This window comes from Capricornis sumatraensis, chromosome 1, assembly GCF_032405125.1.
Source record: "Capricornis sumatraensis isolate serow.1 chromosome 1, serow.2, whole genome shotgun sequence".
Lineage (NCBI taxonomy): Eukaryota > Metazoa > Chordata > Mammalia > Artiodactyla > Bovidae > Capricornis > Capricornis sumatraensis.
In genome coordinates, this window is record NC_091069.1 from 140,644,643 (window position 1) to 140,668,339 (window position 23,697).

The following is a 23,697-nucleotide window of genomic DNA, read 5'->3' on the forward strand; positions in this document are numbered from 1 at the left end:
TTATAAGCAACAAGAACCAAACAGTAACCTTTCCTTGCTATCAATACCCAGGTTAGAGATCTTCTTTAGAAATAAAAGAATGATGTTATAAGTAAAACAAAACAAAACAAAACAAAAACTTAGTTCAGTCATTGCCCCAAAATTACATTTCTTCAGCTATTTTCTGCTACTTCAGCTGCTGAGTCTAAATTGTCACTTATGTTAGTCAATGTCACTTATGTTAGTCAAAGTCACTTTTGAAAAATTAGGATTGGTCCTACAATAATGAGCAGCACTGACGCTAAAGCTCTAGATGCTTGAGAACTGGCTCATCTCAAAACACATTTCACTGTTGCTATTTTTTTTGTATCAGACTTTCTTCTGTATTTATGCTCATTCTGGAAACTTGCCAAATTCCTACCAAGCTGACCATTTCTAGCACAGTCTACAGTCATATAAAAAATTCTCAAATTAGTATAGTATCTTCTGAGCAATTAGCTCCTAAGCTTCGTATGGGTTAAAATGATTATTATATTCAGTCTTTATCATTATAGATCATACTGTTTTATTCTATATGCTATGGTCCAAAAGTAAATGTACACTGACTTATTCACTTGTATTATATTCTTATTCCCAGCTCTCTTTTTACCATCTTCTTTCCTTGTAGACCTTCAGGCCATTGACATTAAAGATACAGCCAAATTCTCTGACTCCCTTTTGCCTTTAGGACACTACTTCTCTTGTGTCCCAATTATGCTAAAATCTACCCTTCTGCATTTTCAAAGTAACTATCGTTTCCTACAAATGAAGATATTAGCATTTTTAAAGTTTCTTTGCTAGCCTCTCTAGTTTACATTCCATCTCCAACAATGCCAGATGAGGCAGATAGGGCCAAAAAAACAAGAGAATACTCTTTCTGATTATGAAGAAAACAAATCTCACTAGAGCAAATAGAACAGAAAGGAAACTGAAATGGATTAATCAGGGAGTTATTATAGTCAAAGCTATGGTTTTTCTAGTAGTTACGTATGGATTTAAGAGTTGGACCATAAAGAAGGCTAAGTGCCAAAGAACTGATGCTTTAGAATTGTGGTGCTGGAGAAGACTCTTGAGAGTCCCTAGAAGTGCAAGGAGATCAAACCAGTCAATCCGAAAGGAAACCAACCCTGAATATTCATTGGAAAGATTGTTACTGAAGCTGAAGCTCCAATACTGTGGCCACCTGATGTGAAGAGCTGACCCATGGGAAAAGATTCTAATGCTGGGAAAGACTGAAGGCAAAAGGAGGAGGGGGCAGCAGAGGATTAGATGGATAGATAGCATTACCAACTCAGTTGTAATGAATCCGATCGAACTGCGGAAATAGTGGAGAACAGAGGAGCCTGGTGTGTTTCAGTTTGTGGGGTCACATAGGGACAGATACAACTTAGTGACAGAACAATAACAACAACAATCAGGGAGTCAGGTGATGGGAAGGCAAAGAAAATGAGAAGACAACCCATTTCAGAAAATGAATCATGAAAAATTGAAAAGGGCTGAGAAAAGAATGCCGCATCAAACAGAAGTTTTAAGATTAAAAAAAAAAAAATAGTAGAGAGGCTGTTCATATTTTAGACAGGATCGAAAGAGCCTGTAAAGAGTATGACTAAAAATGAAGTTGTAATATCACATTTACCCAAGGGTCAGGTTAGAATTTCCTATTTTATTCTGTTAATCACAGTCAAAGTTCTCCATTACACCTGATTCCTCATTCTGTTATTTTGGATTCACTGAGAAGCAACACTGTGCCTTAGCTTCTAAGCTTCTAACTGACTCCTGAAGTACCTAATTTCTGTTATTATTACCATTTATCTGATCCCCCTTTAATGAGCAGGTGAGAATCAGGAATGGATAATAAATCTATGATTTCTTCCCATTTTGTTGCTGACTTCAATAATTTCTTTAGCACATGAACAAATCTTTATTGTTTCTTAAAAATATTTGACCAATATATGATTTCCTAAAGAATGAATCAATTAATGATTATTATTCAAGGTAATAGACAAAAAAACTCACCGCTGCTTTTTGTATAAATCACAAAACGATGGTGTGACTCATCTCATACTGAGACTCATGTTCCTAACCTGGCCTCCTGTATGCTAATACTGTTTTCTTTGTTCTAAATGTGAGGGCCCCAGTGACTGTTTATGAACAATCATGCCTTATTTGCCTGCTTTGGACTGAAGCCTTTTGCTATTTTGCTGTGGAACAGCTGTATAACTTGGGCCAGGATCAAATTGTTCCACTTGACATTACTATAGAGGCATTCTATTCTTTCTTTAAAAGAGAGATTACTGTACATGTCTGTCTTTTATTTTAATTTTAGTTTAAAGTGAGGACCAAGCTAATGCCAGCTACCTTTCTTTCAAGTCCCTAGAGTTTTTGCAACCTCTTCTTTCTTTGGCTGAATTCCCAGACAGCTTTCAGGCAGCACTGTTCTCCATTTATAGAAGTACAGGTGGAAAAAAAGATGTTATATTATAATAAAATTATGACTTTAAATGGTGTGGGGTTGCCCTCTACATGCTATAGCTAAATAATCATCATTCATTTTAATCAAATGTCTAAAATACTCTAATAAGTAGGCCAAATAAATGCATATTTGGTATTTATTCTATAAAAGAAAATAATTATGAGTATTGATAACTTTTTCCATACCTCCAGCATTATGTTCATGTTATATTTATTGTTTTACCTCTGGTAACCACAATTTTTTTATGTTGTTGATATGACTGTAGTTTATGTAATTGCATTGCACATACCATTCCTATTCTGTACAAGAGGAAAGATTTTAATCCTTAAGAAGATAGATCACATGTTATAGTGAGGTGTTTTAAGGGAACACTTAGAGGAACACATCCGTTTTCAAAATGATCTAGAATTTAAGAAGGAATCTGTTAAGAACATACTGGTGCATTGTCCTGTTAGCATAACAGAGATTTAAAAATGTGTTGTACATTAAGGCAAAACAGTTTTATATCATCTTTTTTTTTTTCTTTTCTTTAGTCTAATATGTACTTTTTTACAAATCACAGATTACTTCCTGTCACATAATCCAATCACAGCCCAAAGAAATGAGGAAAACAACCAGGAATTAAAGAAAGCAATTTATGCCAAGTGAAATGTTCTACCCCAAACAGAACAAAATTTGAGTTTGTCAGCTGAAAAACAGTGCAGAAGGCTGCAAATAATAAAAAAGTTTATCTGGGATCTTAGAAATCACAATTCAGTAGACAGAGATTCTGGTTAAACCAAAAGAGTGTTCAGGTGAAGAGAAAAAATCATGGGCTTGGAAAGCCAAAAAGCCATGAGGCTGTTAAAAGTTGCCTGCTGAGAATTGTAATTGATTCTGACGTGAATCAGGAAATATTTGTATGTAAGGAAACACGTATTATTTTAGGATAGTTGAATAAGTAGATAGGCTGCTACAAGTTATTTTAGGATATGGATCCAATAATTATCTTGAGTTTCTAGCTGATGATCTGTATACATTAACTAGGACAATTAACAGATCAAAAGGTTAGATCCCATTCAGGCTGAGATATGTAAAAGTCACACTTCTTAATAGCCTCCTGGCTCCACTTTAGGGAACTCTATCAGCAATCGCGGCTCCATTTTGATTTTTCTTTCCCAAATTTTGAGAAAAGACTATGATCTATAGTGATAACATTTTAATATGATTTGACCTAATGCCTAATAGATGTTAATTACACAACAATTGTCTCTCTCCTTCCATCTGTACTATAGAAAGCCTACTAAATAATCATCTAGGTCTCTGTTTATGTTCAGATATAATGCCTAAGTTATCATGCTCTGGGGTAGAAAAAACTGTGTGAGTGGTAGAAAGAGAAATAAAGTAACTTTGAATTATAAATCTGTAGATATCTGTGGCCTGACTGGTCTTGAAAAAGTCACATAATCAAATCAATTTTTTTTAGTTAATAAACTTTACTTTTTAGGTTCACAGTAAAACTGAGTGGAAAGTGCAGATTTTCCCTGTGACCTTCATCCCCACTCATGTACAACCTGTCCTACTATTGACATCCCTCATGGCAGTGGTACATTTATTACAGTGAATCTATATGAACCTATCATTTTTACCCCAAAGCCCATAGTTTGCCAATGTAAATATACCAAGTATTTTTTATTCTCTAAAATTAGAAAATAAAACCTTATAAACAAATTGCACATATATTTCCACATTTAAAACACTTTCAGCCTCCAAGTAATTTCATAATAAGTAATAGCCATGAGGATGATAAGTTATTATTTTGTCAAAAAGTACACAGTGTACCTCATCAACTTTTAAACTTTGAAGTCTTGCTTACGTATTTAATATATATGCTGATACTGGGCTACTATGGCAACCCTGGGAACAGAGTTATTATCTCACACTTCTTCCATGGTTCTGAAATTCAAGATAATAAGCAGAATAAACACATTCTTTGATGATGATCTGTGACTTTTCAAAGCATGTTTGAACAGCAAAGGAATCCAAACTAAAGTCATGGCAAAACTGGCAGGCAGCATGGCAGTTTTGTTGAGGTTTAATAATAATAATCATGATAATAATAATGAGCTATAGAAAAGAAAGACAGAGGCATGAATAGTTGTTAAGGAATAAAATGTGGCTAGAAATGAGAAAGTCCTGGGACATAGGAATAGCCCCTCCATACTGTTATGGTAGAAAAAACACTTAGAAAAATTGGAAAGGACTAGAATGGGTAGGGAATGAGTTCTGCTTCCCCAAAGTGGAAAAGTCGATGCTATGAAGAAGTTCAGCTGGGATGAAAGAGATTAACCATTAGCTAGTTTGGCAGAAAGCTAAAGAAGAGATCTGGAAGGTTTTAAGAAACCAAGACTAAGTGAATAACAAGGTTCATGAGTGGTTGATAATCCAGGGTTTGCAATGTATAAAGCCTCGTTCTAGCATAAGTTTCCCAGTTCCCTTATGCTAGTCTTATTTTAACCACAAAATTACCCTGTTGTAAAAGGTTTACAAAGACCCTTAGACTGTTTTCATTTTATCGATAAGGACAGTGGGCCTTGTGGAGGTTATATGACCTTTTCTAGTCACACAGTAAATAAATGATAGAATGGGGATTACAAAAACACTTTAAGAAATTTTAACATCACTGATGGTTACATTTTCTTATTTTCACAGTATTTTCACTTCTGTCATGTTGGCTTTTCAGGATAACCCAGGGAAGCTGACAAGGATGAGAAAGTTCTTATAAACTTCAGGAATGCCTATGTTTTAGTTAATTATAGAAGATTATCAGTTATGAATGAAACCTGCATTGGCATATCCAAATATTACATAAAGAATTTCTACATATATCTAAATAGTTCTGCCTAGATTTTATGATTATGCACATAATAATTATTCCATTATTAAATATGTTTGTTTTTAAAAAGCTAATTATATTATGCTCTTAATTTTATATATTTGAGATGATTAGGCCTGTGCATTGTAACTACAAAACAATATCAATGCAAACATAATACCAATGTATTGGACTACAATGCACAGCCTCAGGGGTTGACTATAATAAGCAGGAAGCTCAAAGAGAACACTCCCCCAAAGTGTGTCTTTCTTGCTAAAAGCAATGCTTAATATGTCACCAAAATAATTCATGGAATAAACATAATGAAGGATTCATCTACAAACTCTCATAAAGTCAGCCCTTCATTGATAAATATTACAGAGAATTTAAATCATTTTTTCCCCCTACTTTGTGTCCTGATATCTAGAGAGGTATAAACTTGTCTCAATTAATTAATTAAAAATTAAAGGCAGTATAATCAGTTTTTTTGTAAAGTGTTTTAAAGGAATAATACTGGGCAATTAGTTCTAAGTGCTCATAATTTAAAATATATATATATCCATGTGCTGTCCTCTTCATATGAATTACTTTTCTGAGGCCCATATGGTCTTTTGCTTCCATCTCATGGCTTCAAAATTTAATCACACATTGACACTCTGGAAACACATAAGTGGTTATCTTGGAAATGATACCGAATATATTTGGTTTTGTTTTTGAAACAAGAAGCTGACTCCTGGTAATCTCCACTGCTGTTATTTAGGCTGGGCATCTGTGGTGTGCTGGGCACTCAATCATTTTCAATTAAATGAGCCTATGTCTCATGAAAGTTACACGAGAGCTTGCAGAATCATGATTATAGATCCATAGAGGAAATGTACTTTTGAACATTTCCAGGTAAGCAATTTTCTTGCAACAAAACCCCAATTATTTTGAGGGATTATGTAAATGTTCAGTGGAAAACTCCATCACTAAGGAATCCTCTCTATTTTTAAGACCCCATTGTGGAGCGATGTCGTCATTTACTTGATTAAATTTTTGAGCTCATGGACTTTAAAATCTGTTTTTTTGATATATTAATTATGAGATTGCATCTAAGCATGTTACCCTTTATTTAAAGCTCTGTAAACACTGCTTTTGTGTTTATATAAAACAGTCATCAAAATGGTAATCGTAGAAAAGGTATAGAAACAAAAATCACTCTTAATGTATAAAAGTTGAAATATTATACTTTATCCTTGATTGAAAAGCATGTTAACCCATTGCTCAACAAGTCCCATTCAATAAGAACTGCTTTTTCTTTTTTGCATTTTTTCCCATAATATTATTTGTTTCATAAAGCTATAGTTATTAATAATATCCTTCTAGTGATCACCAGTTAGCTTACTCTGAAGTGCATTACTTTGTGCTTGTGGTAAATCTCTTGACTATAATTTTTGCAAATAAATGTAGAGAACAAAATGTGAATTAATTCAGAATCACTGCATATATTTAGTATTATTTCAATTAATGGTGCAACTGAGAAAATTTTTATACTGTGAAAAGCCATTTATTTGAACGACCTAAAGAAATTTTCTTGCATTATATGTGTTTTAACACAGTATGGTATATAGTGACTCACTTTTCTAGATATAACTTTATCATTCATGAACCTCTAAACTTCGAAGTTTGAAAAAAATTTAAACAGCAAGTTCCCAAACTGTAGAAAGTGAACATGTACAAATACCTCCAATTAGAATGAAGAGAATCTGTCAGTGATTGTTGATAGCCTTGAAAGCCAAACTCTTTCAAATACAAAGTACCAGAAATCTCTGGGAAATTTTAAGGAAAGGAGAAAGAAGAGAGAAAGATGAAATAAAAAAAAAGGCAGGAGAAAAGGACAGACTCTTGTGACTTGTGATCAGCAGCTTTTTCTAAAATGGTGAGCTGTGATGGACTTTAGCACCAGCCCTGAAAATTACAGGTACACAGATGAACATAGTAAGGTGGCCATAGGAAACAAGATTAAAACTATAATAGTTTTGAGTTTAGGGACAAAGGGGCTTTCCCAGGTGCCTCTAGTGGTAAAAAATCCACCTGCCAATGCAGGGGATGCAAGAAATGAGGGTTGCAGGGACAGAAGAGCCTGGTGGGCTACAGTCCGTGGGGTTGCAGAGAAATGACTAAGCAACTGAGTACATTTCATACTGCACATAGGCACAAAACGACCTAGAGACCATAATAACTCACAGTAGGTCACAAATTCGAAGTTTCAGAAAGTGACATTAATGAGTGATCAGATTAATTTTAACTGCCACCCCCCACTTTTAAATTCTGACAGGCGTATACTTGAACCTAAGAACATTGTGAATTAAATATACTTCAGATTTAAAAACTGAATTGCATTGTGTCCGACTTTTTGCAATCCCATGAATTGTAGACTACCAGGCTTCTTTGTCCATGGAACTTTCCAGGCAAGAATACTGGAGTCGGTTGCCATTTCCTACTCCAGGGGATCTTCTTGACCCAGGGATCGAACTCATGTCTCTTGTGTTTCCTGCATTGGCAGGTGGATTCTTTACCGCTGGTGCCACCAGGAAAGCCTAAAAATCCTTTTTAAAAGCCAAAATACAATGGAAAAATAATATTGATCTGGCCAAAAAGTTTGTTTGGGTTTTTCCATAAGCTATTACAGAAAAATATGAATGAAATAGAATAGGAAAAGAACACGCTTTTATTTCTTGTACGTATGCTTATGCCTCATGTAAAGTTGTAAAATATATTTTTTCCTGTAGGATTTGAAAAATGTTAAGTTAACCCTAACTGGTGAAACTGGGTCTTGGGGACATTCAGGAAAAGAACAAGCTAAATCCTGATCACTTTGGCTCCTCTAAAACTATCAGTACACAAAAATGTGTGTTCTAACTGAAGAGATCTTAGCTCCAAAAAACCAACTGAATGGCACTAAGTATGTTGTGATTAATAATGCAGAAAAATTCCATCCTTTGAGAAGGATTTCATTCAAATGATTAAAATATACTTGCAAATGTTTTCATCTTAAATTTCAATTATCTCCAGCATTTACTTACATGGAGGATTTAATTCCCCAGTTACCAGATAAATGATGTGCACTTTTACTTTTCCAAGACCATTGGTTTTAATATTAGCAAAGAAATAAGTCATGGAGCAGAAGCAGTTCTGTAATGGTGACACAGTGTTTAACATAAGTATTAGATCTTATAAGGTCAATTAACACAATTTTATAGTAGTGAAAGTAATGGATTGTAAAGTAACTCTTATATGAAAAATAGGACCCTCTTATTGCAACATGCCCTTTAATCTGAATGATTTTCATACATCTGGCTGAATAGAATGCTTATAGATACATTTCATATGGTATCAAATTGATTTTATAATGTACACAGGTTGAGAAAGTGACAGATTCTGAGAAACTCAGACTCATAAGTGCTTGATTTAAACAACCTGAAAATGTTCCAAAGTCTGTCTTAGTCAAAGGAAGTTTCTAGGAATTACTAATTTTCAAAGACATTGAATATTTTCTTAAGAAAATATTAAAAAAAAAATCATAGTGATTTTAAGCTTAATATACATACACAGAGGGGCTTATTATTGTTTGGATGAGGGAATGAATGTTTACTTAAGATTTCTTGATCTTTTAACCAGGAATTAATATTCTATGTTTACCAAAGTGGGGGAAAAATGTTAAGTGTACATAAGGGATAGGTAATTGTTTTGCTTTAGCACAAAGTCCTTGAGAGATTAGCTTAAGCATTTGTCACAAATTTGAATATTTTTCCTTCAGTGCTAAAATCTGTCACTTCTTCAGGATCATAGCAATCTCATCTTTTCTGGGGATAATCTTTTATTTGTTGTGCCACAAATGTCTGGAATTATGCAGTTTATACTGTGAATTCTCTGTTTCTCAAAAGTGTTACAATAATTATCAGTGAACACTACCTTATCAGTAAAAAGTGGTCCAGGATTTCACAGGCACTCTAAAAAGATGCCATTATTTTCAAGTTGTCTAAAGAGCTCTTACCTCTTGCATATAGGTTATTTTCTATTTCTACTGCAAGCCTCTAAACTTGTAGGCAAGAAGTACCTTAAAAAATCAGAATTAAGTAACATGTGCTCAGATTAATCAGGATGGAAGAAATCCATTTTATATTTTCTCTTGAGATTTTAAGTCTAGTGATGAAGTTAACATTGATGATATTGTCCCATTTACATTGAATCTTTAATGTAATGATACTCCTCCTACTTGACACTATACTAGTACAATCATTGATTTCCAGAATTTACATGAGTAGATACGTTCAGAATCAGACTCTCAACTTGCAATTTAATGAAACAAGCAGGCTGGATTTTCTGCTTCAAACCAACTTCATTTGTCACTCCACTAAACACCTTTGACCCTATCAGGCAGAAGTACCGATGATGGTATTTGAGAGGGGACTTCATTGTTGATGCTTTCAACAGGAATCACTGGGATGCTCAAACTGCCATAGAAGGGAAAAAATTGCTTTTCATAGAAAAGAATTTTTCAAGTATGGGAAATATCATGTTTATTCTGAGCAAGAATTAAGGGTTATAGCAAGGATACAGCAAGAGAACACACCCAGAGATGTCTAAAATCAAGAGAGTAGAGACCAATGAAGAAGAAAGCTACAGAACCCTTTTACTCTTTCTCCCTCTCTCTCTCTCACACACACAAATACACAAGGACATATTTATTAAATGAGATGCAAATAACTTCAACAAGCTAGAAGTACAATGGAAATTTACATATTTTAAGGAGAAGCAGTTAAATAATTTTCTTTAACTGTGTAATTTCAAGTCATTTTTTTTTTCATTTTTTCCCCTCTTCGCTTACTGTACTAATCCAACCCTAAATATTTGAAATGTTAGGACAGAGCCAACTTAACAGTTGATGATACCAGCTGTATCAAAATATAGATTTTGAAAAAATAAATATTTAAAATATTATGTTAAAGAGTTAGAAAAGGCAGAAATGTGTAAATATAATCATATTTTAATCATTTATGATAATTCTTGAGGCATATTTCCACCTATCAGAAAAACAAAACAATTTTTTTAGTCATGAAATTCTCAAAGACCCAGTAATGAAATTTATTTTGCTTTTAAATCGCCTTTCATTGCTCTTCGTGTGCATTCTTCCATGATAATTTCAAGAACAGTATTTTTAAAACAAGCCATTCACCTTTTCATTCTATTTTTTTTTTTTTTCAATTAGTTTAGATGTTCTGACAGAGAAGATAGAAAAGTTGGGTTCATTAGGGCTGATAATTAACCAGTTAACTACCATGGATGGGAAAGGAAAAAAAAAAAGTATTAATAGCATAGTAATACTAATGAAAGACAAGTAAAATTAGCAAGGGATCAGAAAATAAAGGTAAACGGTGGGCTCACTAGTTAGGATTGGAGGCTTTGATGATGAGCTGAATAGTGAGCTGAAAAATGGGAGGTTGAGATTGAAAAAAACTGAAATAAACAAGCAAGTGAAGAAATGATAATGACAAAGTTTAGTGTGGGGTTATGGCTGAGTAGTGCTAACAAAAGATTATTGGAAATGAGAAGTTTGGGGAACTGAGAGGTCAAGATATTGGATGTGATTTAAATGTCAGTATGTAGGTCAATGAATATTTAAAGAAATTCTTTTTCATTCCTATGATATTAGTTTCTTTTGACTTCTCTCAGACATACTGGATTTCATTCTCTCTTTTCTCATTTCCTAAATAAAAGTATTCTAATGTATCTGGTAAATCTGCTCTTTTGTGTTCTTTCCTCAGCTTGGACACTTGCTTGGCTCCAATCTCTCTATAAAAAACTCCAGTCCTGCCCTATGCTCAAATTTCCAATTTCTCATTCCCTTATTGCTGGATAGATATGCATTTCTTAACTTTCTTCTAGCACTGAATTTAGCTTTTCTCATATGGTGCTAGTGATAGAGAATCCTTTTGCCAAAGCAGGAGACATAAGAGACCCAGGTTCAATCCTTGGGCCAGGAAGATACCCTAGAAAAGGAAATAGCAACCCACCCTAGTATTCATGGGTGGAAAATTCCATGGACAAAGGAGCCTGGCAGGATGCAGTCCATGTGTTCACAAAGAGTCAGCCAGGACTTACGACTAAACAACAAAATAACAAACGAAATCATCAGCTTTTCCTTTCTGCTGTAAGTGTTTGTTTCCAATCTGATTTGTTTTGCTAGTTTGTCATTTATTTGATTAGTTGGGCGGTCTTGCATCGTTATTTTTTTTCTTATTTAGGACTAGAATTGTTCTTATGATACAGATTAGACTCCATGAAGAGAGTTTCTCCTCTCTTTTCATTCAGTTGTTTAGTTGCTCAGTTGTGTCTGACTCTTTCAGACCCCACGGACTGCAGAACACCAGGCTGCCCTGTCCACCACCAACTCCCAGAGCTTGTTCAAACTCATGTCCATGAAGTCAGTGATAGCACCTAACCATCTCATTCTCTGTTATCCCCTTCCCCGGCCTTCAATCTTTCCCAGAATCAGGGTTTTTCTAATGAGCTGGTTCTTTGCATCATGTGGCCAAAGTATTGGAGCTTCAGCTTCAGCATCAGGCTTTCCAATGAATATTCAGGACTGATTTCTTTGAGGATTGACTGGTTAGATCTCCTTGCAGTCCAAGGGACTCTCAAGAGTCTTCTCCAACACCACAGTTTAAAAGCATCAATTCTTCGGCACTCAGCTTTCTTTATGGTCCAATCTCACATCCATAAATGACTACTGGAAAAATCATAGCTTTGACTAGATGGACCTTTGTCGGCAAAGTAAAGTCTATGCTTTTTAATATGCTGTCTAGGTTGGTCATAGCTTTTTTTCTAAGGAGCAGGCATCTTTTAATTTCATGGCTACAATCACCATCTGCAGTGATTTTGGAGCTCCCCCCCCCCCCCAAATAAAGTCTGTTTTCATTGTTTTCCCATCTATTTGTCATGAAATGATGGAACTGGATGCCATGATCTTAGTTTTTTGAATGTTGAGTTTTAAGTCAGCTTTTTCACTCTCCTCTTTCACTTTCATCAGGAAGCTCTTCAGTTCCTCTTTGCTTTCTGCCATAAGGGTGGTGTCATCTGCGTATCTAAGGTTATTGCTATTTCTCCTGGCAATCTTGATTCCAGGTTGTGCTAGATCCAGCCCAGCATTTCACATGATATACTCTGCATATAAGTTAAATAAGTCGGGTGACTATATACAACCTCGACATACTCCTTTCCCCATTTGAAACCAATCCATTGTTTCATGTCTGGTTCTAACTGTTGCTTCTTGACCTGCATGCAGCTTTCTCAGGAGGCAGGTCAGGTGGTCTGGCATTCCCATCTCCTTAGGAATTTTCCACAGTTTGTTGTGATCTACGCAGGCAAAGGCTTTGGCATAGTCAATAAAGCAGAAATAGATGTTTCTGGAACTCTCATGCTTTTTTGATGATTGACTGGATGTCGGCAATTTGATCTCTGGTTCCTCTCCCTTTTCTAAATCCAGCTTGAATATCTGGAAGTTCATGGTTCACATTGCTGTTGAATCTTGGCTTGGAGAATTTTGACCATTACTTTGCTGGCATGTGAAATGAGTGCAATTGTGAAGTAGTTTGAGCATTCTTTGGCATTGCCTTTCTTTGGGATTGGAATGAAAATTGATCTTTTCCAGTCCTGTGGCCACTGCTGAGTTTTTCAAATTTGCTGACATATTGAGTGCAGCACTTTAATAGCATTATCTTTTAGGTCTTGAAATAGCTCAGCTGAAATTCCATCACCTCCACTAAATTTGTTTTTAGTGATGCTCCCTAAAGCCCACTTAACATCAGACTCCTGGATATCTGGCCCTAGGGGAGTGATCACACCATTGTGGTTATCTGGGTCATTAACATCTTTTTTGTATAGTCCTTCTGTGTATTCTTGCCACCTTTTCTTAATATTTTTGGCTTCTGTTAGATCCATTCTGTTTCTGTCCTTTATTGTGCCCATCTTTGCATGAAATGCTTCCTTGGTATGTCTAATTTTCTTGAAGAGATCTCCAGTCTTTCTTATTCTATTGTTTTCCTCTATTTGCATTGATCATTGAGGAAGGCTTTCTTATCTCTCTTTGATATTCTTTGGGACTCTGCATTCAGATGGATATATCCTTCCTTTTCTCATTTGCTGTTAGCTTCTCTTCTCTTGTCAGCTATTTGTAAGGCCTCCTCAGACAACCATTTTGCCTTTTTGCATTTCTTTTTCTTGAGGATGCTTTTGATCACCGCCTCCTGTATAATGTCAGGAACCTCTTTCTGTAGTTCTTCAGGCACTCTGTCTATCAAATCTAATCCCTTGAATCTATTTCTCACTTCCACTGTATAACTGTAAGGGATTTGATTTAGGTCATACCTGATTGGTCTAGTGGTTTTCCTTACTTTCTTCAATTTAAGTCTGATTTTGCAATAAAGCATTCATGATCTGAGCCACAGTCAGCTCCCGGTCTTATTTTTTCTGACTGTATAGAACTTCTCCATCTTCAGCTGCAAAGAATATAATCAATCAGAATTCAGTACTGACCCTCTGGTGATGTCCATGTGTAAAGTCATCTCTTGTGCTGTTGGAAGAGGGTGTTTGCTATGACCAGTGTGTTGTCTTGGCAAAATTATGTTAGCCTTTGCCCTGATTCATTTTGTACTCCTAGGCCAAACTTGCCTGTTACTCCAGGCATCTCTTGACTTCCTACTTTTGCTTTCCAGTCTCCTATAATGAAAAGGACATCTTTTTTGGGTGTTAGTTCTAGAAAGTCTTGTAAGTCTTCATAGAACTATTCAACTTCAGCTTCTTCAGCATTAGTGGTTGGGGCACAGATTTGGATTTCTCTTATATTGCCTGGTTTGCCTTGGAAATGAACAGAGCTCATTCTGTCATTTATGAGCTTGCACCCAAGTACTGCATTCTGGACTCTTCTGTTGACTTTGAGGGCTACTCCATTTCTTCTAAGGGATTCTTACCCACAGTAGTAGATATAATGGTCATCTGAATTAAATTCACCCTTTCCAGTCCATTTTAGTTCACTGATTTCTCAAGTGTCTTTTCAATTACACCATATATTTTCTGGTTCCAAAAAGTTATGTTTATTTTTCCAAGGGCTCTCCTATTTTATCCTATTATTGTGTGTTTTCTTTTATTATTATTTCAAAATTATGTAAAACTTTGTTTTCTATCTTCAGAACTCTGTATACTGGCTCTGCATTGAATTTTTCTTTTTCTGATATTTCACACTGGTATTTTTTAAAGAAATTAATAATTTTATCAGATATATTATTTAATAACATAGATATCTCCTATCAGAAATATTTACTTCTTAAAAGCCTTAACAAAGTATTTTTATTTTTAATGAATTTTAATGGATTTTTCACATGGTACCCAAAGCCAGGGTTGAGTGCCAGGCTACTAACGTACCATTCTAAATGTATTGGGTTTTTAACCTGCACATTTCTATTCCAAACTTTTCTGTTTCTTTGCTTTTTTTCGCCCTCCTCTTTATGATCAGAATTTTCTCTACCATATTTCATTTTGTCTCTCCTGTTAGTGGCACCATCGGTCTTCTGGTCTAATGCTAAAATAATACTTTTTCATGTTTAGCTTTATATCATATTAACTTTGTCTTGGACTAAGCTTCTTAGCATATTTGACCCTATTCCTTAATATCAACTTATATCTTGGCTTTTGATTTTATTACTTCCAACTCAGTCATTACATCAAGCACTTTTAATTTTGCCCTTTCTTAATTTGTTATCTTAGCCTATAACAATATCACCTATTAACTCTATACTCTTTCCTGGAATTCATGATATTTAAATTCATCGCTTCAACAATATGTCCCCTGGAAGGCAAATATAACTAGGATTCTGACTGCTCTTGAGTTGGAATCTTCCATTTTTAACACTTAAAATCCTGCTATAATTTAAGACATGAATCAAGAGCTATATCTTTCATAAAGCCTGTTGCAGTACAGTGCTGTTAATACAGATATGATGAATCTTTATTGTGTTTTATAACTCATTTATGCCACTTACTATAACCTGCCAAATATTATGCCTGATTATATATATCTTATATAAACTACTAAAATATAAATCATAGAGAACAGATGTTATTTTATTTTCCTTATATCCCTCATAATTCCTGGTTTAAAACTTGCACTGATTTGTTTATGGATCCTTATTAGATAATAATTGTGCAAACTTATGAAGTAACTAGTCAAAAATATGTAGGAAAATTTAAATTAACAACAACAACAATATTCATTGATTTCTTATGTGTGTTAGGATGTAAGTGTAAGAATAGGATATTTTCTGGTAATTAAACCCTTCAAGACTCATTGAAGATAACTATAAGCACGTCTGAAGTTTTGTTTTGCCTTAAGCAAAACCATATCTATAAAGACAGACACATAAGTGTTTAATAGATCATGTTTTTAAATAAACCTCAATTGTGACAAGTAAAACATTCAAAGTTAAGTTGGTTAATAGTAAAAGTTATTTGATGTTTTAAGAATTGCTCCCACAAAAAGTATAAAATCAATATCAGAAAAAAAAAAGAAAACAAATTTCATTATGATTAAGTTGCACAACAATCAAATTGAGGAAAAATCACAGCTTGATGTATTCTCCAAAGGCCTAGATCTATATTTTACAATAATTAAGAATATGCCTTTGAATAAATATAAAAAGTTACTTACAAACTATGTCAGAAATACCTTGTTTGATCCTCAGTAACAAAATAACTCTTTATGTATCTTTAACTTTGAAATGATCAACATAATGAATAACTCCAAAGTAATCCTTTTCAGTCTCTTAGTTTATATACCATGTCTTTGCCTAAAACTAAGACATTATAAAATTATAGCTTGAATTAGTTTCACAGCTTCAAGAAAGGCTACTCCTTGAACTTCCTTTGTGTTTATATTTTAAATTTTAAAAAAGGAGGAAGCAACCCCAGCTTCTGTTTTCATATTTTCTTTTTGTTTTTCTCTTCATTTGGTTGACATAGTTTGACTGTGGTTTATGAATGTAATCTCCATGTACCCAACAGAGATTATCTGGGCTAGATTTTTCTCAGAATACTCCCTATAGGAACCCAATAAAATTAAAATTCTAAACTTGAACCCGATTTCGAACCCACTTGTTGATTAATTTGCATTTAATTTCTCACCTTCCAGTTCTCTAAAAATTTGATAGCATGATGCTATGGTTTTAATAACAGACTCTGTGGTATAATTTCTTGACTAAAAAGTTTATTTAAAACAGAAAAAAAAAGAATCAAGATGTTTATATAACTCTCACTACCTTCTTTTTCATTACAGTAAAAATATGATAAGAATTAGAGGGTTAAAAATAAAATCCAGATTATGGAAGCTTCAATCACATTTACTGCCACCTGTGGAATTTCTAAACTGAAATAAAAGCATCAGTCATCTTCATGTGCCATAAAAGTGCATAAGGTCCCAAGTTATTAACTATGCATTCATGTTTTGTCTTATATTAAAGGAAGTACAAGATATATGTAATTATAGTATGTAACTTCTTTCCTTTTCTTTGAACCAGAACAAGACATTTACTTGAATGCTATTACAGTGACTTTTGTTTGTTTGTTTGTTTTTGCTTTCATCTAGAAAAAGTAAGTTAATTTTTATAGGATTAATTTTAAAATTAGAACCCAACATGCACTGTGCTTTTGGAGGAAAAGTCACTGCAGAATTCAAGGGGGATGTAGCCATTCAGGAAAAAGAAGACACCACAGCATATATCCATTCAAAATCGGAAGATATTTTACTACTATCCACTTTTTAAATTTTTGTTTTTTATTGTACTGGGTCTTCATTACCGCATGGGCTTTCTCTAGTTGTGGTGATTGCAGAGAATCACCTTTTAGTTGCAATGTGTGGGACTCCTCCTGTTGCAGGACATGGGGTTTAGGGTGCACAGACTTCAGAAGTTGTGGCACATGGGCTCAGCAGTTGTGGCTCCTGGGCTCTAGAGAGAAAGCTTAATAGCCGTGGTGCAGGGTGCTTAGCTGCTCTGCTCCATGGCATATGGAATCTTCTTGGATCAGAAATTGAACCCATGTCTCCTGCACTGGCCTGCAGACTCTTTACCACTGAGTTACCAAGAAAGACTCCACCCTCCGTCCAAATTTGTAAGGATATTGAAATTCTTTCCTTAGAAGATCTGTATTATGGGACGGATATTTCTATAGCTGAACTGCTTATTCTTTATTCTTCTTGAGCATTAAAGGGAAAAATGAGAGCTTTGAAGGCAAAACTCATCAATAGTCTCAGCAATAGGTATTCTCATCAATACCTAGGGAGTGAATGAGTTCATGTACTGTTGGGAGAGTTAGAGGGATTGTTACTGTGGCGTAACTTTACAGAATAAAGATCTGAATGACTACCTCAAGAGTTTAGATGGATATTCGTAATCATGTTTATATCAAGGTCAAATTTTAAATAAACCAATAGTCTGAGAAAGTTGGGGCAATTCCTTCCAACACTAATTTATAAATAAGGAATTGTTAAAGATATGAGATTCTCCAGTTCAGTTCAGTTCAGTCCCTCACTCGTGTCCAACTCTTTGCGACCCCATGAATCGCAGCACGCCAGGCCTCCCTGTCCATCATCAACTCCCGGAGTTCACCCAAACTCATATGCATCGAATCGGTAATGCCATCCAGCCATCTCATCCTCTGTCGTCCACTTCTCCTCCTGCCCCCAATCCCTCCCAGCATCAGGGTCTTTTCCAATGAGTCAACTCTTCGCATCAGGTGGCCAAAGTACTGGAGCTTCAGCCTCCGCATCAGTCTTTCCAATGAACACCCAGGACTGGTCTCCTTTAGAATGGACTGGTTGGATCTCCTTGCAGTCCAAGGGACTCTCAAGAGTTTTCTCCAACACTACAGTTCAAAAGCATCAATTCTTCAGTGCTCAGTTTTCTTCACAGTCCAACTCTCACATCCATACATGACCACTGGAAAAACCATAGCCTTGACTAGACGGACATTTGTTGGCAAAGTAATGTCTCTGCTTTTCAATATGCTACTAGGCTGGTCATAACTTTACTTCCAAGGAGTAAGCGTCTTTTAATTTCATAGCTGCAATCACCATCTGCAGTGATTTTGGAGCCCATAAAAATAAAGTCTGACACTGTTTCCACTGTTTCCCCATGTATTTGCCATGAAGTGATAGGACCTGATGCCATGCTCTTAGTTTTCTGAATGGTGAGCTTTAAGCCAACTTTTTCACTCTCCTCTTTCACTTTCATCAAGAGGTCTTTTAGTTCCTCTTCACTTTCTGCCATAAGGGTGGTGTCATCTGCATATCTGAGGTAATTGAGATTTCTCCTGGCAATCTTAAATATCTAGAAAACAAAATAGTGAATTAATAAAAGATTTTTTTTTAAGTCTGTTGAGGTAAAAGCAAGTTAATAAGACTTCAGAATACAATATAGTAAATATACAATCATATTTGGTTCCTTTTTTAAAAAATTAATTTTCTTGCTGTTTTTCTTCTTCCCCAAGGAAAAAACTGCTACACAGATATCTTTAGGGGTAGAAGAAAAACAAACATCTTTTGAGCCTTATAGATTTGGTAGACAGAACATAGTTCTAATTTTATCTCACATGAAAAATTTCAACTTTTAATTGAAAGTTAATTGCTTTGAAAGGGGCAACTCTCCAGATTGAGGATGTTAATATTCTTGCTGTGGGGTTGTACTTCTGGAGTTACACAGTGTTATCTGATGCCTGATGTTCTATCATCGTCCTGTGACTCTGGTGTCTGACTCCTATTCCTTCTCAGCCTTATCCCAGAGTAACTGCAGACTAGAACCACTTTTTAAATGATCTCCTTTGGTTGCCTGAACAGCAGGGAAGATTTTTATTCCTTTGCAGCAAGAAACTCAATCATTTCTAGGTTCCAATTAGAGAAAGCCTAGGGGTCCTTTTTATTAAGATGAAACACAAATTGTATCAAGACTTGCTAAATCACTTAATATTTTTATGGTGATATTAAGTAGCTTGACCATTTTAAGTACTAATTCAAATATGTGTAGGCTATTTTTAATTGATGCATAAACTCTAACCTCCATTTTGTTAAAAATTCATTTAATGGTATTAACTTCCTTTTGCCACCTTGAAGATTGATGATACCGTGTATGATAGAGAATCCTGTAATGTTTGGTGTCAGCAGTGACTTATACTGCTAGAATCTCCTGGAACTATTTGTCCAGGGATTTGTTCATTATTTCCTAAAAGGGAGAATTATCTTTTTTAGAAGAAAAATTTTAAATAGCAACAATGAATAATTTTTCTAGATCTTTATTTTATACACAAATTTAAAATATATATCTAAATTTAATTACATATTTACAGGCCCATATGTTTTAGATATGACTTCAAGCTTACAAACATTAACAGAGAAAAAATTATGACAGTTTGGATTTGGGGAGTATAATTTATTTACGGAAATGCATAGGTATGTGTGTACAATTATCAGTGTGTTTAAAAATCCTAAATTATACATTAAGAAAACATTGCCTCTTAATATAAAATAGTTCTGTTGAGCAGTATTTTAAAGATTAATTTTCTAAAATTCAAATTATCCTTAATGTAACCGTTATTTTAATGTTGGTCTTATGTGGCTTTGTAGAAAGGACACCGTTTTAATTATTTGTTATATGCAGTAAGTCATAAGTTTATTGTGCCAGCTTTTTTCTTCAAAGAATGTTAAGGATGAGAATGGTTCAAGATTATCCCATTTGTCAGTTTTAAAATAAGAATTAGTAAATTAAAACAGCAACAATAAAATGTGGGATATATGAAGAAAGTTGAGAAGTATTAAGGTTTGACTTTTATTAAAGATGCTATCAGAATAAGTTGTCTATATAACTGGATGGTGACGTAAATTAGTGTATTATTCTAACATTTTTGGAGAAGTTTTTACTAAAAGAGTAAGTGATTTTTCATCACATTGCTGATCTGCTTATTTTGATACAATTTACAATATTTATTATTAATTGTTTTACAACTTTTGTCTTTTTTGTGAAAGTTTGCAGAATGAAAAAATATTCTTCATCTTAGAAAAGCTGCCAGGGTCATAGGCACCACTATCAAGACCTGTGTTCTATTAATAAATATATTCGCAACAACAAAACAGTTCAGTTTTTCACCAAAATAAATAACTAAAGCTTTTTTGAAAATAACTTCCAATGGTAAGATAAAATCATGTTTAAAGTTGCAAATTTTAACGTAGAAGAACTAGGAAAATATTCATCATGTTAGAATACAAGGGATAGTGGACAAAGCATTGATTGTGCAGTCAGACCAGGGTTTGAGTGCATCTCTAATGTTCTATATTAGTATCTGCATTACATTTTTTAAAAACTTTGTTCTTATGAGGATTATAGAAACTACGTAAAGTAATTAGGATAACTACCATTATCAAACACAGTGATAGATACTAATAATTATGTCTATGATTAGTAATTATGTAAGAAAGAAATCTTTGAAGACAGAGATTCATGATTCATTTATCCTTTCTTCCCAAACGTAGGTTTTGAGAATTCTTTGCAAGTATTTGATTAAAGGAGAACTGTCCATTTCTATGAGCTCAGGTTTTTTAGATTCCACGCATAAATGAAGTCATATAGTAGCTGTCTTTCTCTCTCTGACTTTTTCACTTAGCATAATGCCCTTAAGTTTCATCCATATTGTTACAAGGGTCGGAATTTATTTCTTTATGAATGACTGAATAATATTCCATTACTTGTAATTTATTTTCTTTCTTTTTGTAACTACTCAAGTATCTTTTCTTTTGCACTTAGGGGCCTCCCTGTCCCCTGTAATTTATTTATTCATTCATTTGTCAGTGGATAGTTCGGTTGGGTCTATGACTTGGCTATTGTGAATAGTGCTAAAATGAATATGAGTACAGATACTTCTTTAAAATAGTGATTTCTTTTCCTTTGGATATATACCAACAAATAGAATCAGTGGATCATATGGTAGTTCTATCATCTTTAATTTTTTTGATGAATCTCCTGTGTTGTTGCTTAGTCACTAAGTGTTGTCCATCTTCTTTTGCAATCCCATAAACTAGAGCCCACCAGGCTCCTCTGCACCCGGGATTTCCCAGGCAAGAATACTGGAGTGGTTTGCCACTCCCTCCCCAGGAGATCTTTCTGACCAGGGACTGAACCCACATCTCCTGCATTGACAGGCAGATTCTTTACCAATGAACCACCAGGGAAGACCCTGAGGAACCCCCTTACTAATTGTTATAGTGGCTGCACCAATTTATATTCCCACTAATGATTTAGGAGGGTTTCCTTTTCCCATAACCTCCTCAACAGTTATTATTTACTGTCTTTATGAAGATAGCCATTCTAGTAGATGTAAGTGTTATCTCCTTCAGGCTTTGATTTGCATTTCCCTGGTTATTAATGATGATTCACATTTCTTCATGTACCTGTTGTCCATTTGTATGCTTTCTTTGGAAAAATATCTCCCGATTCTCTATTTTTAATGAGGTCATTTTTTGTTATTGACTTATGTAAGTTATTTCTTTATTTTGAATATTTACTCTTTATCCTATTTACCTACACATAATAGTTGCAAATGACTTCCCTCTTTCCATAGTTTGCTTTTCATTTTTTAAGTGGTTTCTTTTGCTATGCTGAAGATTTTTTTTCTTTTTAATTAATTTTTATTTTTACTTTATTTTACTTTACAATACTATATTGGTTTTGCCATACATTGACATGACTCCACTGCAGGTGTTAATTTAAAGTGTTCCTATATGTTTATGTTTTAATTTTTGTTGCCCTTGCTTTTGGTGTTAAATCCAAGAAAAATCATCACCAAGATCAATGTCAAGGAGCTTCTTTCCTGTTTTAGGTTTCCAGTTTTACATTCAAGTGTTTAACACATTTTGAGTTGACTTTTATGATGTAAAACAGAGGCCCAGTTTTACTTTTTGCATGTGGCTATTCAGTTTTTCCAGCCCCATTTACTGAAGAGACTGCCCTTTTTGCATAGTATATTCCTGCTTCCTTTGTAAAAAATTAAATGATCATATATGTGTGAGTTTATTTTTGAATTTTCTATTCCATTGATCTGTGGGTCTGTATTTTTGCCAATATCATACTGTTTTAATTACTATATCTTTGAAATATCATTTGAAATCAGGAAGTGTGAAACCTCTAGCTTTTTTCCCCTTTCTCAAGATTACTTGCCTATTTGGGGCTTTTTGTTTTTCTGTACATATTTTAGGATTGTCATTTTTATATGAAAAGTTGCCATTAGAACTTTGGTAAAGATTACATTAAATTTGCAGATTGCTTAGGGTACTGTGGACTTTTAATATTAATTCTTTCAATTTATGAACACAGATTATTTTTCTATTTATTTGTCCTCTTCAGTTTCTTTCATTAATATCTTATAGTTTTCAGTGCACAGATCTTTCACGTTCTTGGTCAGGTTTTCTTTGTAAGTATTTTATTCTTTTTGATGCAATTGTAAAATAGGTTGTTTTCTTAATTTCTGTTTCCAATGTTTCATTGATAGTGTTTATAAATTTAATTGATTTTTGTATATTAATTTTGTATTTGTAACTTTAAATTCATTTATTAGTTTTAGCAGTTCTTTCAGTGGAATTATTAGAGTTTCCTGTGTTTAGTTGCTAAGTCATGTCTAAGTCTTTGTGACCCCATTATAGCCCACCAGACTCCTCTGTGCATGAGATTCTCCAGGCAAGAATAGTGGAGTGGGTTACGTTTCCTTCTCTAATATATGTTCTCATGTCATCTTCAAATGAAGACAGTTTTACTTCTTCATTTTCAACTTGATTGTTTTCCTGCTTAAGTGCTATGGCTAGGAATCCCAGTACAATGTTGAATAAAAGTGGCCGCAGGCAGGGGTAGGGGTAGGGGAAATGGGTGAAGATGGTTTAAAGGTACAAAATTCCAATTATAAGATAAGTTCTGAGGATATAATGTATAGCATGCTGACCATAATTAATAATATTTGATCATAAAAAGTATTAAGAGAGTAGGTCTTAAAAGTTCTCATCAAAAGAAAAAAAATATAACTATGTGAGGTGATGGGTATTAAGTAAATTTATTGTGGCAATCACGTTTCAACATATATATATATAAAATCATTATTCTGTGCACTTTAAATTAGTTTAATGTTATGTGTCAATTATATCTCAATAAAACTAAGGGAAATAAAAAGAGAACTTTCAGGAAAAAAAGCCTCTAGGGAGATGAGAAAACATCTAGATGAGAAAACATCC

At 34.2% G+C, this 23,697-nt stretch overlaps 1 protein-coding gene across 2 annotated transcripts in view; it reads left to right on the forward strand.

The window, feature by feature from the left end:
* CADM2 (cell adhesion molecule 2) overlaps positions 1 to 23,697 on the forward strand; it is a 394,474-nt gene that overhangs the window by 256,060 nt on the left and 114,717 nt on the right. The gene's annotated exons all lie outside the window — the stretch shown is intronic.